Consider the following 16966-nt stretch of genomic DNA (forward strand, 5'->3'; position numbering starts at 1 on the left):
TCAGATATGGGTGGAGTGGGGTCCTCTGTAGATCAGATATGGGGGGAGTGGGGATCTCTGTAGATCAGATATGGGTTGAGTGGGGACCTCTGTAGATCTGGGATTATGGGTGGAGTGGGGACCTCTGTAGATCTGGGATTATGGGTGGAGTGGGGACCTCTGTAGATCAGTTATGGGTGGAGTGGGGACCTCTGTAGATCAGATATGGGTGGAGTGGGGACCTCTGTAGATCAGTTATGGGTGGAGTGGGGACCTCAGTAGATCAGTTATGGGTGGAGTGGGGACCTCTGTAGATCAGTTATGGGTGGAGTGGGGACCTCTGTAGATCAGATATGGGTGGAGTGGGGACCTCTGTAGATCAGATATGGGTGGAGTGGGGACCTCTGTAGATCAGTTATGGGTGGAGTGGGGACCTCTGTAGATCAGATATGGGTGGAGTGGGGACCTCTGTAGATCAGATATGGGTGGAGTGGGGACCTCTGTAGATCAGATATGGGTGGAGTGGGGTCCTCTGTAGATCAGATATGGGTGGAGTGGGGTCCTCTGTAGATCAGATATGGGGGGAGTGGGGATCTCTGTAGATCAGTTATGGGTGGAGTGGGGACCTCTGTAGATCTGGGATTATGGGTGGAGTGGGGACCTCTGTAGATCTGGGATTATGGGTGGAGTGGGGACCTCTGTAGATCTGGGATTATGGGTGGAGTGGGGACCTCTGTAGATCTGGGATTATGGGTGGAGTGGGGACCTCTGTAGATCAGTTATGGGTGGAGTGGGGACCTCTGTAGATCTGGGATTATGGGTGGAGTGGGGACCTCTGTAGATCTGGGATTATGGGTGGAGTGGGGACCTCTGTAGATCTGGGATTATGGGTGGAGTGGGGACCTCTGTAGATCAGATATGGGTGGAGTGGGGTCCTCTGTAGATCAGATATGGGTGGAGTGGGGTCCTCTGTAGATCAGATATGGGGGGAGTGGGGATTTCTGTAGATCAGTTATGGGTGGAGTGGGGACCTCTGTAGATCTGGGATTATGGGTGGAGTGGGGACCTCTGTAGATCTGGGATTATGGGTGGAGTGGGGACCTCTGTAGATCAGTTATGGGTGGAGTGGGGACCTCTGTAGATCTGGGATTATGGGTGGAGTGGGGACCTCTGTAGATCAGTTATGGGTGGAGTGGGGACCTCTGTAGATCAGATATGGGTGGAGTGGGGACCTCTGTAGATCAGTTATGGGTGGAGTGGGGACCTCTGTAGATCAGTTATGGGTGGAGTGGGGACCTCTGTAGATCAGTTATGGGTGGAGTGGGGACCTCTGTAGATCAGTTATGGGTGGAGTGGGGACCTCTGTAGATCAGTTATGGGTGGAGTGGGGACCTCTGTAGATCAGATATGGGTGGAGTGGGGACCTCTGTAGATCAGATATGGGTGGAGTGGGGACCTCTGTAGATCAGTTATGGGTGGAGTGGGGACCTCTGTAGATCAGATATGGGTGGAGTGGGGACCTCTGTAGATCAGATATGGGTGGAGTGGGGACCTCTGTAGATCAGATATGGGTGGAGTGGGGTCCTCTGTAGATCAGATATGGGTGGAGTGGGGTCCTCTGTAGATCAGATATGGGGGGAGTGGGGATCTCTGTAGATCAGTTATGGGTGGAGTGGGGACCTCTGTAGATCTGGGATTATGGGTGGAGTGGGGACCTCTGTAGATCTGGGATTATGGGTGGAGTGGGGACCTCTGTAGATCTGGGATTATGGGTGGAGTGGGGACCTCTGTAGATCTGGGATTATGGGTGGAGTGGGGACCTCTGTAGATCAGTTATGGGTGGAGTGGGGACCTCTGTAGATCTGGGATTATGGGTGGAGTGGGGACCTCTGTAGATCAGTTATGGGTGGAGTGGGGACCTCTGTAGATCAGATATGGGTGGAGTGGGGACCTCTGTAGATCAGTTATGGGTGGAGTGGGGACCTCTGTAGATCAGTTATGGGTGGAGTGGGGACCTCTGTAGATCAGTTATGGGTGGAGTGGGGACCTCTGTAGATCAGATATGGGTGGAGTGGGGACCTCTGTAGATCAGATATGGGTGGAGTGGGGACCTCCGTAGATCTGGGATTATGGGTGGAGTGGGGACCTCTGTAGATCAGATATGGGTGGAGTGGGGACCTCTGTAGATCTGGGATTATGGGTGGAGTGGGGACCTCTGTAGATCAGATATGGGTGGAGTGGGGTCCTCTGTAGATCAGATATGGGTGGAGTGGGGTCCTCTGTAGATCAGATATGGGGGGAGTGGGGATCTCTGTAGATCAGTTATGGGTGGAGTGGGGACCTCTGTAGATCAGATATGGGTGGAGTGGGGTCCTCTGTAGATCAGATATGGGGGGAGTGGGGATCTCTGTAGATCAGTTATGGGTGGAGTGGGGACCTCTGTAGATCTGGGATTATGGGTGGAGTGGGGACCTCTGTAGATCTGGGATTATGGGTGGAGTGGGGACCTCTGTAGATCAGTTATGGGTGGAGTGGGGACCTCTGTAGATCTGGGATTATGGGTGGAGTGGGGACCTCTGTAGATCAGTTATGGGTGGAGTGGGGACCTCTGTAGATCAGATATGGGTGGAGTGGGGACCTCTGTAGATCAGTTATGGGTGGAGTGGGGACCTCTGTAGATCAGTTATGGGTGGAGTGGGGACCTCTGTAGATCAGTTATGGGTGGAGTGGGGACCTCTGTAGATCAGATATGGGTGGAGTGGGGACCTCTGTAGATCAGATATGGGTGGAGTGGGGACCTCCGTAGATCTGGGATTATGGGTGGAGTGGGGACCTCTGTAGATCAGATATGGGTGGAGTGGGGACCTCTGTAGATCAGTTATAGGGGGAGTGGGGACCTCTGTAGATCTGGGATTATGGGTGGAGTGGGGACCTCTGTAGATCAGATATGGGGGGAGTGGGGACCTCTGTAGATCTGGGATTATGGGTGGAGTGGGGACCTCTGTAGATCAGTTATGGGTGGAGTGGGGACCTCTGTAGATCAGTTATGGGTGGAGTGGGGACCTCTGTAGATCTGGGATTATGGGTGGAGTGGGGACCTCTGTAGATCAGATATGGGTGGAGTGGGGACCTCTGTAGATCTGGGATTATGGGTGGAGTGGGGACCTCTGTAGATCAGATATGGGTGGAGTGGGGACCTCTGTAGATCAGATATGGGTGGAGTGGGGACCTCTGTAGATCTGGGATTATGGGTGGAGTGGGGACCTCTGTAGATCAGTTATGGGTGGAGTGGGGACCTCTGTAGATCAGTTATGGGTGGAGTGGGGACCTCTGTAGATCAGATATGGGTGGAGTGGGGACCTCTGTAGATCAGATATGGGTGGAGTGGGGACCTCTGTAGATCAGATATGGGGGGAGTGGGGACCTCTGTAGATCTGGGATTATGGGTGGAGTGGGGACCTCTGTAGATCAGATATGGGTGGAGTGGGGACCTCTGTAGATCAGATATGGGGGGAGTGGGGACCTCTGTAGATCTGGGATTATGGGTGGAGTGGGGACCTCTGTAGATCAGATATGGGTGGAGTGGGGACCTCTGTAGATCTGGGATTATGGGTGGAGTGGGGACCTCTGTAGATCAGTTATGGGGGGAGTGGGGACCTCTGCAGATCAGTTATGGGTGGAGTGGGGACCTCTGTAGATCTGGGATTATGGGTGGAGTGGGGACCTCTGTAGATCTGGGATTATGGGTGGAGTGGGGACCTCTGTAGATCAGTTATGGGTGGAGTGGGGACCTCTGTAGATCTGGGATTATGGGTGGAGTGGGGACCTCTGTAGATCTGGGATTATGGGTGGAGTGGGGACCTCTGTAGATCAGATATGGGTGGAGTGGGGACCTCTGTAGATCAGATATGGGTGGAGTGGGGACCTCTGTAGATCAGATATGGGTGGAGTGGGGACCTCTGTAGATCAGATATGGGTGGAGTGGGGACCTCTGTAGATCAGTTATGGGTGGAGTGGGGACCTCTGTAGATCTGGGATTATGGGTGGAGTGGGGACCTCTGTAGATCTGGGATTATGGGTGGAGTGGGGACCTCTGTAGATCAGTTATGGGTGGAGTGGGGACCTCTGTAGATCTGGGATTATGGGTGGAGTGGGGACCTCTGTAGATCAGTTATGGGTGGAGTGGGGACCTCTGTAGATCTGGGATTATGGGTGGAGTGTGGACCTCTGTAGATCAGTTATGGGTGGAGTGGGGACCTCTGTAGATCAGATATGGGTGGAGTGGGGACCTCTGTAGATCAGTTATGGGTGGAGTGGGGACCTCTGTAGATCAGTTATGGGTGGAGTGGGGACCTCTGTAGATCAGTTATGGGTGGAGTGGGGACCTCTGTAGATCAGATATGGGTGGAGTGGGGACCTCTGTAGATCAGATATGGGTGGAGTGGGGACCTCCGTAGATCTGGGATTATGGGTGGAGTGGGGACCTCTGTAGATCAGATATGGGTGGAGTGGGGACCTCTGTAGATCAGTTATAGGGGGAGTGGGGACCTCTGTAGATCTGGGATTATGGGTGGAGTGGGGACCTCTGTAGATCTGGGATTATGGGTGGAGTGGGGACCTCTGTAGATCAGATATGGGTGGAGTGGGGACCTCTGTAGATCAGATATGGGTGGAGTGGGGACCTCTGTAGATCAGATATGGGGGGAGTGGGGACCTCTGTAGATCTGGGATTATGGGTGGAGTGGGGACCTCTGTAGATCAGTTATGGGTGGAGTGGGGACCTCTGTAGATCAGTTATGGGTGGAGTGGGGACCTCTGTAGATCTGGGATTATGGGTGGAGTGGGGACCTCTGTAGATCTGGGATTATGGGTGGAGTGGGGACCTCTGTAGATCAGTTATGGGTGGAGTGGGGACCTCTGTAGATCTGGGATTATGGGTGGAGTGGGGACCTCTGTAGATCAGTTATGGGTGGAGTGGGGACCTCTGTAGATCAGTTATGGGTGGAGTGGGGACCTCTGTAGATCTGGGATTATGGGTGGAGTGGGGACCTCTGTAGATCAGTTATGGGTGGAGTGGGGACCTCTGCAGATCAGTTATGGGTGGCGTGGGGACCTCTGTAGATCTGGGATTATGGGTGGAGTGGGGACCTCTGTAGATCTGGGATTATGGGTGGAGTGGGGACCTCTGTAGATCAGTTATGGGTGGAGTGGGGACCTCTGTAGATCTGGGATTATGGGTGGAGTGGGGACCTCTGTAGATCAGATATGGGTGGAGTGGGGACCTCTGTAGATCAGATATGGGTGGAGTGGGGACCTCTGTAGATCTGGGATTATGGGTGGAGTGGGGACCTCTGTAGATCAGATATGGGGGGAGTGGGGACCTCTGTAGATCTGGGATTATGGGTGGAGTGGGGACCTCTGTAGATCAGTTATGGGTGGAGTGGGGACCTCTGTAGATCTGGGATTATGGGTGGAGTGTGGACCTCTGCAGATCAGTTATGGGTGGAGTGGGGACCTCTGTAGATCTGGGATTATGGGTGGAGTGGGGACCTCTGCAGATCAGTTATGGGTGGAGTGGGGACCTCTGTAGATCTGGGATTATGGGTGGAGTGGGGACCTCTTTAGATCTGGGATTATGGGTGGAGTGGGGACCTCTGTAGATCAGTTATGGGTGGAGTGGGGACCTCTGTAGATCAGTTATGGGGGGAGTGGGGACCTCTGTAGATCAGATATGGGTGGAGTGGGGACCTCTGTAGATCTGGGATTATGGGTGGAGTGGGGACCTCCGTAGATCTGGGATTATGGGTGGAGTGGGGACCTTTGTAGATCTGGGATTATGGGTGGAGTGGGGACCTCTGCAGATCAGTTATGGGTGGAGTGGGGACCTCTGTAGATCTGGGATTATGGGTGGAGTGGGGACCTCTGTAGATCAGATATGGGTGGAGTGGGGACCTCTGTAGATCTGGGATTATGGGTGGAGTGGGGACCTCTGTAGATCAGTTATGGGTGGAGTGGGGACCTCTGTAGATCAGTTATGGGTGGAGTGGGGACCTCTGTAGATCTGGGATTATGGGTGGAGTGGGGACCTCTGTAGATCAGTTATGGGTGGAGTGGGGACCTCTGTAGATCTGGGATTATGGGTGGAGTGGGGACCTCCGTAGATCTGGGATTATGGGTGGAGTGGGGACCTCTGTAGATCTGGGATTATGGGTGGAGTGGGGACCTCTGTAGATCAATTATGGGTGGAGTGGGGACCTCTGTAGATCTGGGATTATGGGTGGAGTGGGGACCTCTGTAGATCTGGGATTATGGGTGGAGTGGGGACCTCTGTAGATCAGTTATGGGTGGAGTGTGGACCTCTGTAGATCTGGGATTATGGGTGGAGTGGGGACCTCTGTAGATCTGGGATTATGGGTGGAGTGGGGACCTCTGTAGATCAGTTATGGGTGGAGTGTGGACCTCTGTAGATCTGGGATTATGGGTGGAGTGGGGACCTCTGTAGATCAGTTATGGGTGGAGTGGGGACCTCTGTAGATCTGGGATTATGGGTGGAGTGGGGACCTCTGTAGATCAGTTATGGGTGGAGTGGGGACCTCTGTAGATCTGGGATTATGGGTGGAGTGGGGACCTCTGTAGATCAGTTATGGGTGGAGTGGGGACCTCTGTAGATCTGGGATTATGGGTGGAGTGGGGACCTCTGCAGATCAGTTATGGGTGGAGTGGGGACCTCTGTAGATCTGGGATTATGGGTGGAGTGGGGACCTCTGTAGATCAGTTATGGGTGGAGTGGGGACCTCCGTAGATCTGGGATTATGGGTGGAGTGGGGACCTCTGTAGATCTGGGATTATGGGTGGAGTGGGGACCTCTGTAGATCAGTTATGGGTGGAGTGGGGACCTCCGTAGATCTGGGATTATGGGTGGAGTGGGGACCTCTGTAGATCTGGGATTATGGGTGGAGTGGGGACTTCTGTAGATCAGTTATGGGTGGAGTGGGGACCTCTGTAGATCAGTTATGGGTGGAGTGGGGACCTCTGTAGATCTGGGATTATGGGTGGAGTGGGGACCTCTGTAGATCAGTTATGGGTGGAGTGGGGACCTCTGTAGATCTGGGATTATGGGTGGAGTGGCGACCTCTGTAGATCAGTTATGGGTGGAGTTTGTTCAGTTCAGCAGCTGATAGGGGAGTCACAGAACTCTCTGCAGCTCAGTGTTATGGGTTTGCTCCTGTAACCATTAGCTGGTGATCACCGGATCATGATAGAGCTGCGGAGGAATAGTCTCCTGATAGGGGGGCGGAGGAATAGTCTCCTGATAGGGGGGCGGAGGAATAGTCTCCTGATAGGGGGGCGGAGGAATAGTCTCCTGATAGGGGGGCGGAGGAATAGTCTCCTGATAGGGGGGCGGAGGAATAGTCTCCTGATAGGGGGGCGGAGGAATAGTCTCCTGATAGGGGGCGGAGGAATAGTCTCCTGATAGGGGGGCGGAGGAATAGTCTCCTGATAGGGGGGCGGAGGAATAGTCTCCTGATAGGGGGGCGGAGGAATAGTCTCCTGATAGGGGGGCGGAGGAATAGTCTCCTGATAGGGGGGCGGAGGAATAGTCTCCTGATAGGGGGCGGAGGAATAGTCTCCTGATAGGGGGGCGGAGGAATAGTCTCCTGATAGGGGGGCGGAGGAATAGTCTCCTGATAGGGGGGCGGAGGAATAGTCTCCTGATGGGGGGCGAAGGAAAAGTCTCCGGATAGGGGGGCGGAGGAATAGTCTCCTGATAGGGGGGCGGAGGAATAGTCACCTGATAGGGGGGCGGAGGAATAGTCTCCTGATAGGGGGGCGGAGGAATAGTCTCCTGATAGGGGGGCGGAGGAATAGTCTCCTGATAGGGGGGCGGAGGAATAGTCTCCTGATAGGGGGGCGGAGGAATAGTCTCCTGATAGGGGGGCGGAGGAATAGTCTCCTGATAGGGGGGCGGAGGAATAGTCTCCTGATAGGGGGGCGGAGGAATAGTCACCTGATAGGGGGGCGGAGGAATAGTCTCCTGATAGGGGGGCGGAGGAATAGTCACCTGATAGGGGGGCGGAGGAATAGTCTCCTGATAGGGGGGCGGAGGAATAGTCTCCTGATAGGGGGGCGGAGGAATAGTCTCCTGATAGGGGGGCGGAGGAATAGTCTCCTGATGGGGGGCAGAGGAATAGTCTCCTGATAGGGGGGCGGAGGAATAGTCACCTGATAGGGGGGCGGAGGAATAGTCTCCTGATAGGGGGGCGGAGGAATAGTCTCCTGATAGGGGGGCGGAGGAATAGTCTCCTGATAGGGGGGCGGAGGAATAGTCTCCTGATAGGGGGGCGGAGGAATAGTCTCCTGATAGGGGGGCGGAGGAATAGTCACCTGATAGGGGGGCGGAGGAATAGTCTCCTGATAGGGGGGCGGAGGAATAGTCTCCTGATAGGGGGGCGGAGGAATAGTCTCCTGATGGGGGGCGGAGGAATAGTCTCCTGATAGGGGGGCGGAGGAATAGTCACCTGATAGGGGGGCGGAGGAATAGTCTCCTGATAGGGGGGCGGAGGAATAGTCTCCTGATAAGGGGGCGGAGGAATAGTCTCCTGATAGGGGGGCGGAGGAATAGTCTCCTGATAGGGGGGCGGAGGAATAGTCTCCTGATAGGGGGGCGGAGGAATAGTCTCCTGATAGGGGGGCGGAGGAATAGTCACCTGATAGGGGGGCGGAGGAATAGTCTCCTGATAGGGGGGCGGAGGAATAGTCACCTGATAGGGGGGCGGAGGAATAGTCTTCTGATAGGGGGGTGGAGGAATAGTCTCCTGATAGGGGGGCGGAGGAATAGTCTCCTGATAGGGGGGCGGAGGAATAGTCTCCTGATGGGGGGCGGAGGAATAGTCTCCTGATAGGGGGCGGAGGCATAGTCACCTGATAGGGGGGCGGAGGAATAGTCTCCTGATAGGGGGGCGGAGGAATAGTCTCCTGATAGGGGGGCGGAGGAATAGTCTCCTGATAGGGGGGCGGAGGAATAGTCTCCTGATAGGGGGGCGGACGAATAGTCTCCTGATAGGGGGGCGGAGGAATAGTCTCCTGATAGGGGGGCGGAGGAATAGTCTCCTGATAGGGGGGCGGAGGAATAGTCTCCTGATGGGGGGCGGAGGAATAGTCTCCTGATAGGGGGGCGGAGGAATAGTCTCCTGATAGGGGGGCGGAGGAATAGTCACCTGATAGGGGGGCGGAGGAATAGTCTCCTGATAGGGGGGCGGAGGAATAGTCTCCTGATAGGGGGGCGGAGGAATAGTCTCCTGATAGGGGGGGCGGAGGAATAGTCTCCTGATAGGGGGGCGGAGGAATAGTCTCCTGATAGGGGGGCGGAGGAATAGTCTCCTGATAGGGGGGCGGAGGAATAGTCTCCTGATAGGGGGGCGGAGGAATAGTCTCCTGATAGGGGGGCGGAGGAATAGTCTCCTGATAGGGGGGCGGAGGAATAGTCACCTGATAGGGGGGCGGAGGAATAGTCTCCTGATAGGGGGGCGGAGGAATAGTCTCCTGATAGGGGGGCGGAGGAATAGTCTCCTGATAGGGGGGGCGGAGGAATAGTCTCCTGATAGGGGGGCGGAGGAATAGTCTCCTGATAGGGGGGCGGAGGAATAGTCTCCTGATAGGGGGGCGGAGGAATAGTCTCCTGATAGGGGGGCGGAGGAATAGTCTCCTGATAGGGGGGCGGAGGAATAGTCTCCTGATAGGGGGGCGGAGGAATAGTCTCCTGATAGGGGGGGCGAGGAATAGTCTCCTGATAGGGGGGGCGGAGGAATAGTCTCCTGATAGGGGGGCGGAGGAATAGTCTCCTGATAGGGGGGCGGAGGAATAGTCTCCTGATAGGGGGGCGGAGGAATAGTCTCCTGATAGGGGGGCGGAGGAATAGTCTCCTGATAGGGGGGGCGGAGGAATAGTCTCCTGATAGGGGGGCGGAGGAATAGTCTCCTGATAGGGGGGCGGAGGAATAGTCTCCTGATAGGGGGGCGGAGGAATAGTCTCCTGATAGGGGGGCGGAGGAATAGTCTCCTGATAGGGGGGCGGAGGAATAGTCTCCTGATAGGGGGGCGGAGGAATAGTCTCCTGATAGGGGGGCAGAGGAACCCCCCGGCCTGTATGAGGGGAACGGGGAAGTCACACTGAGCACTGCCCGGATTTTCTCCAAAATACATGAAGTGTAACACAAGCGGTCCGATTTCAGTGCCGGGTCTTTGCCGCGGATCCCTGGAAGGTGACAGTCGAGACACATTGACAGAGCCTGTGGGGTCCCAATATGTGATCCATGTGGGTCTAACCTTTGCCCTATTCATGTCCATGCACCCCACAATCGCAACTGCAGTGCCGTGCAGCCGGTGTGTCCCAATGTGCCATCCGTGTGGGTGTGCTTCTCACCCAGAGGGTGTTCCGGGCCGGGCACCGGAACGGATGTCACATCGGGACGCAGAGTCTTTGTCCTTCCCATGTGTGGCCCCCTGTGTGCTCCTCACACATTTATTTGCCAGGAGTTGTTATCCTGGTTGATTGATAGAGATCTATTGATTTCTTCCTAAGTTTGGCCTTGTTGCACTTTTCTCTTCCACCACTAGGTGGCTACTTGGTGGTACTAGATATGGGAAGGGCAACCCAAGGACATGTGGGGCATCTCAGCCAATGGGCAGGGGTTTTCTTTAATCCCTTGGCCTGCTGGGAGAGCTTATATTTTCGGGTGAGGTCAGGTGATCTGGGTTCGGTGCCACCTGCACGACTGTCTGGGTGAATGTGCGTCCTGTGCCCCGAGCTGGTAGGCCGGAGATTGGGCCTATCCCGGGGGTAGATCTGGCTGCTAGGCTGTCCAGAAGTAAGAGCAGCGCAGGGTTGGGATTGCGGCTTGCAGTCCAACCAGAAGTGACGGTTCTGCCGGCCGGAGAGCCTGTCGTGGTCGGAGGTAGAAGGGAAGCCGTCACCACGATGGGATCAATCGCCATTACCAGGGAGCGCAGCGAGTAACTGAAGCAAGTGCCGGAACCGTATTCTCACCGAAAGGGGCGTGATGGAGAATCGGAAAACTTCAGGCGGTGATCAAGTCAGAGACCCAACCAGCAGAGGAGACGCTTGGAGAGCAGCCTGGTGAGTCAAGCCAGGGGCCCAGCCGGTCAGCAGGGGGGAAAGCCTGAGAAGTACCTGGAGTGCCAAGCTAGGGACCCAGCGGGTGACGCTTGAGGGAGATACCACCGCAAACCTTGGAGAAGCTCAAGGGATTCAGAGTCAGTGAAGCAGAGGGTCTAGTGAGAAGCCGGGAGCTCAGTGTTGAAGAACTACAAGAGGCAGTTGTAGTGAAGCTGAAAGGACTGTTAGGTTTGAGTTAGGAACTGTTAAAGACGCTTGTGGAGTGCCAAGCCAGGGACCTAACGTGTCAGCGGGGGTGAAGCTTGAAGAGTATCTGTGAGTGCCAAGCCAGGGACCTAACGTGTCAGCAGCAGTGAAGCTTGAAGAGTATCTGTGAGTGCCAAGCCAGGGACCTAACGTGTCAGCAGCAGTGAAGCTTGAAGAGTATCTGTGAGTGCCAAGCCAGGGACCTAACGTGTCAGCGGGGGTGAAGCTTGAAGAGTATCTGTGAGTGCCAAGCCAGGGACCTAACGTGTCAGCGGGGGTGAAGCTTGAAGAGTATCTGTGAGTGCCAAGCCAGGGACCTAACGTGTCAGCAGCAGTGAAGCTTGAAGAGTATCTGTGAGTGCCAAGCCAGGGACCTAACGTGTCAGCGGGGGTGAAGCTTGAAGAGTATCTGTGAGTGCCAAGCCAGGGACCTAACGTGTCAGCGGGGGTGAAGCTTGAAGAGTATCTGTGAGTGCCAAGCCAGGGACCTAACGTGTCAGCGGGGGTGAAGCTTGAAGAGTATCTGTGAGTGCCAAGCCAGGGACCTAACGTGTCAGCGGGGGTGAAGCTTGAAGAGTATCTGTGAGTGCCAAGCCAGGAACCTAACGTGCCAGCGGGGGTGAAGCTTGAAGAGTATCTGTGAGTGCCAAGCCAGGGACCTAACGTGCCAGCAGCAGTGAAGCTTGAAGAGTATCTGTGAGTGCCAAGCCAGGGACCTAACGTGCCAGCGGGGGTGAAGCTTGAAGAGTATCTGTGAGTGCCAAGCCAGGGACCTAACGTGTCAGCGGGGGTGAAGCTTGAAGAGTATCTGTGAGTGCCAAGCCAGGGACCTAACGTGTCAGCGGGGGTGAAGCTTGAAGAGTATCTGTGAGTGCCAAGCCAGGGACCTAACGTGCCAGCGGTTTGAAGCTTGAAGAGTATCTGTGAGTGCCAAGCCAGGGACCTAATGTGTCAGCGGGGGTGAAGCTTGAAGAGTATCTGTGAGTGCCAAGCCAGGGACCTAACGTGCCAGCGGTTTGAAGCTTGAAGAGTATCTGTGAGTGCCAAGCCAGGGACCTAACGTGTCAGCGGGGGTGAAGCTTGAAGAGTATCTGTGAGTGCCAAGCCAGGGACCTAACGTGTCAGCGGGGGTGAAGCTTGAAGAGTATCTGTGAGTGCCAAGCCAGGAACCTAACGTGCCAGCGGGGGTGAAGCTTGAAGAGTATCTGTGAGTGCCAAGCCAGGGACCTAACGTGCCAGCGGGGGTGAAGCTTGAAGAGTATCTGTGAGTGCCAAGCTAGGGACCCAGCAGTGAAGCGGGGGTGATGCTTGAGGAATATACTGAGTGCTGCAGTGAAAGAGCTCAGGGGATCCAGTGGCAGTGGATCAACAAGTCTAGTGAGAGAGACTGGGAGCTCGTTGAGTGAAGATCCTCGGTAAGTGAGTGTGGGGTAAAGAGAACTGTCCCGTGTTGCAGATAGTTGAATACCTTTACCGTCAGTAACAGCTACAAGATTGTTGCCGTAGGAGACAGCGGTCCTACCTATACAGAAGTGGTGTCCGGCTGGAGGCCATCACCTGTATAGCTGTCTACCTATAGAAGTCTCGGAGTCTGCTAATTATCTTTGCAGCTACATAAGGGTGTCCTGGCCCCGACCCTCTCTCCTACAGTTCTGTTTAAGAGACAATAAAAGTCTTTGCATTCAAAAAGTGTCCGGCGCCCACCATTTCATCTTGCATTACACTCACCATGCCTTGTAACCCACTCTACACTGAAGGATGTCAGCTGTCCCTAACCCTGGGGGTCACCATTAGGCCTCAGGGGCCCTGGGACTTTGCTACATGTGTGTCACAATATACATCTATGGGACTACCGGCATGGGGGTGCACTCAACACCTATGCACCCCGTGCCAGCAAAGCACGGCCATGCACAAGGAATGTACTGTAAGTAATCGGCCCATGTGAATGAGACCTAAGGGTACACTCATACTGGTACGAGGAACCAGTCCTGGGTGCAGGTCAGCTCCTTGGTCCGGTTTGCTTCTGTATAGTGTGAGCACCGTGAACTGTGGCCAGGAGCAGTTAAGCTCACCATGCCGGGACCACTTGGAAGAGGTGGTCCATTTGTGGTCCGGTATTAGTCTGAGTGCAAACTGTGCCGGAGCACTGAGCTCTCCATGGAGGACAATGTACTGAAGCACAAATCACTGGACTGGTTATCAGAGGAATCTGCCCAGGAGCACAGCCTTTAAGGCCAGCGCGAGTGAAGACCAGAGGGGGAGGGGGAAATCAAACTTGGGCGCAGTTCGGTTTATCTGGCTCCAGTGTAAGTGTGCCACTAGAGAGCAGGTGAGGAATACACACACATCTTTGGGTCTGGGTTTTTTACCTACAATTGAAATACTACTGGAGTTACCTTCATAAGAAGTGGTTACAACATGAATGTATGTAGATCGGGTACACACCAAACATGAATGCCCAACGCCCATATTACGAGTTCTGAAGGCCAATAATCCACACTGGACCTCCTAAGAGAGACACATAAGATCTGCAGGTATCTCTTATGCCGCGTACACACGACCGGACTTTTCAACATCAAAAGTCAGACGGAACGATTCCGGCAGACTTCGATCGTGTGTGGGGGCTGCAGCGGACTTTTGATTTGCAAAAGTCTGACAGACTTTAGAAATGGAACATGCTTCAAATTTTTCCACCAGAACTCCGCCGGACCCAGTTCCTACCGAGAAATCCGCTCGTGTGTGTGCTATTCCGACGGACTAAAACCGACGCTAGGGCAGCTATTGGCTACTGGCTATGAACTTCCTTATTCTAGTCCAGTCGTACGTCATCACGTTCCAATCCGTCGGACTTTGGTGTGATTGTGTGTGGCCAAGTCCGTTCATTCGGAAAGTCCGTCAGAACTCCGTCGCAAGTCTGTCGGACCTAGTTCCTTTGAAAAATCCGGTCGTGTGTACGCGGCATTAGTCTGTTTTTTTTACTACTTTTTACATAATCCATAATTCCTGCTATGATGGAGTTACCTTCATAACAGGTGGGTGTTACATGAATGTATGAGACTATCGGGTAGACACCAAGCACGCCCATATTACAAGGGCTGCTAAGACACATTGGATCTCCTAATGCCCTGTACCCACAACCGGACTTTCCAGCAGACTAGGCTCCGCCGGACTTCCGCCGGAATTTCCACGGAATTCTGGCGGACTTCCAAATGAACGGACTTGCCCACACATGGACTAAAGTCCGTTCATTTTGAAAGTGATGAGTTAGGATGGGACTAGAAAAGGAAGTCAATATCGCCGCTTTTATCAGAGAGATTGACACCTTGCTAGCCCCGTCACCTGGTATGAATTTTAAGGGGACGCCCCCTACGCCGAAAAAACGGTGTTGGGGTCCCCCCAAAATCGATACCAGATCCTTATCCGAGCACGCAGGCTGGCCGGTCAGGAAAGGGGGCGGAGACAAGCGATTGCCTCCCCCCCTCCTGAGCCGTACCATGCCGCATGCCCTCAACATGGGGGGGAAGGGTGTTTTGGGGAAGGGGGGTGCCCTGCGGGCCAACCACCCCGAAGCACCATGTCCCCATGTTGATGAGGACAAGGGCCAGGGTTGTCGGGGTCTGTGGGTGGGGGGCTTATTGGAATCCGGGAGCCCCCTTTAACAAGAGGGCCCCCAGATCCTGGCCCCTCACCCTATCTGAATGAGTATGGGGTACATCGTACCCCTACCCATTCACCTGGGGGGGAAAAAGTGTCAATAAAAAACAACACAACACAGGTTTTTAAAGTAGTTTATTAAGCAGCTCCGGGGGTCTTCTTCCGACTTCAGGGTCTTCTCGCCAGGCTCCTCTGCTATCTTCTGCTCTTTTGCCGCTCTTTTGCTAGCGGAGGAGCCTGGCTTTCTCCATCGTCATTGCCGTCGCCGTCTTCTTCTTCTTCTTCTTCCTTCTTCTGTTCTTCCAATGTTGACACAACGTTCTCTCCCGCTGTAATGCTGTGGACACTCTGCGTATCGACTTATATAGGCACAAGGGGCTGGGTCACCGGGTGATGTCATCTTGTGATCCCACCCCTTATGACGTCACCATCCCATCATGCCCCGGGTCGGTAACGTCATAAGGGGTGGGTTAACTGGATGACATTACCCGGTGACCACGCCCCATCCCTATATAAGTCACCGCGCACCGCACACACTGCATTACAGCGGGAGAGAGCGTCGAGTCAACATTGGAGGACGATCAGAGGGAAGATGACGATGGAGAAGACCGGGCAACTGCTAGCAAAAGAGCGGGCAGAAGATGGCAGAGCAGCCCGGCAGAAGAGGCTGGAGAGTGCGGAGAAGTCGGAAGAGACCCACAGAGCTGCCTAATAAATTAATTAAAAAACCTTTGAACCTTTGTAGTGTGTTTTTTTTTACACTTTTCCCCCCAGGTGAATGGGTAGGGGTACAATGCACCCCATATTCATTCACATAGGGTGGGGTGCCAGGATCTAGGGGACCCAGTATTAAAGAGGGCTCCCAGATTCCGATAAGCCCCCCCCCCCCCGCCGCAGACCCCGACAACCACCGGGCAAGGGTTGTCGGGAAGAGGCCTTTGTCATCAACATGGGGACAAGGTGCTTTGGGGTGGGGGGTGCAGGGCCCCCCCTTCCCCAAAGCACTCACCCCCCCATGTTGAGGGCATGTGGCTTGGTATGGTCCAGGAAGGAGGGCTCTTGCTTGCCCCGCCCTTTCCTGACCTACCGGGCTGCATGCTCGGGTAAGGGTCTGGTATGGATCTTGGAGGGTCCCCCATGCCATTTTTTTGGTGTGGGGGTTCCCCTTAAGATCCATACCAGACCGGAGGGGGGGGGGACCTCATGCAAATTTTTTTTTAAATTTTTGTGGGGTTCCACCCACAATATCCTCAGCACACAAGTCGCAGCGCAACTCAGATCATCTTGATACGACTTCTGGTGCGACTTCTATTCAAATCAACGGGCTCCCATAGGGAACCATTGATTTTTGAATAGAGACAGAGAAACGCGGCTACAAGCTAGCGCGGCTTAACGTGCATTGAATTCAATGCAAAACGCGGAAAAAAATCGGGTTTTTAACGCTGCTTTTTTCCTGGCGTCTGTCTCAGCTTTACAGCCCGTTTTTTAAAATGTCCGTGTGTATGAGGCCTAATTGTTATCCACACCCTCACGCATCGGCTGAGATGTGCGTAGGCGTCACAATTCACGGCGTTGTGGCACCATGTTTGTTTTGAAAAAGGATTCCACCTCCAATTTGCTTTCCTTTGCAGTACAGGCTGATGTTGGGCTTAATGGTCACAGTTGCAGGCAGGACTTTCAAGTATGCCCCTTTACCGCCTCAGTGGGCAGCATTCAGCAGAAGTGCTGGTGGGTATGACCTCAGGAGGGCATCATATACATATGAATGCCGCCTCTATTTACATATCAATACAGGTTATTTACATGTAAACACAGGGTCTGCAGGTGAGTCATCTGTACACAACAATAGGGCAGGACTGGGCAGCATTAGTAGCAGCACTTCACACTGAGATATCGGGACACAGCACGGGACTAAAAGTTTAACTTCTTGAGATCCGCGCTATAGCCGAAT

The sequence above is a fragment of the Lithobates pipiens genome, unplaced genomic scaffold (genome assembly GCF_037356315.1).
Source record: "Lithobates pipiens isolate NorthernLeopardFrog02 unplaced genomic scaffold, aLitPip1_a1.2 Scaffold_56, whole genome shotgun sequence".
NCBI classification, from domain to species: domain Eukaryota; kingdom Metazoa; phylum Chordata; class Amphibia; order Anura; family Ranidae; genus Lithobates; species Lithobates pipiens.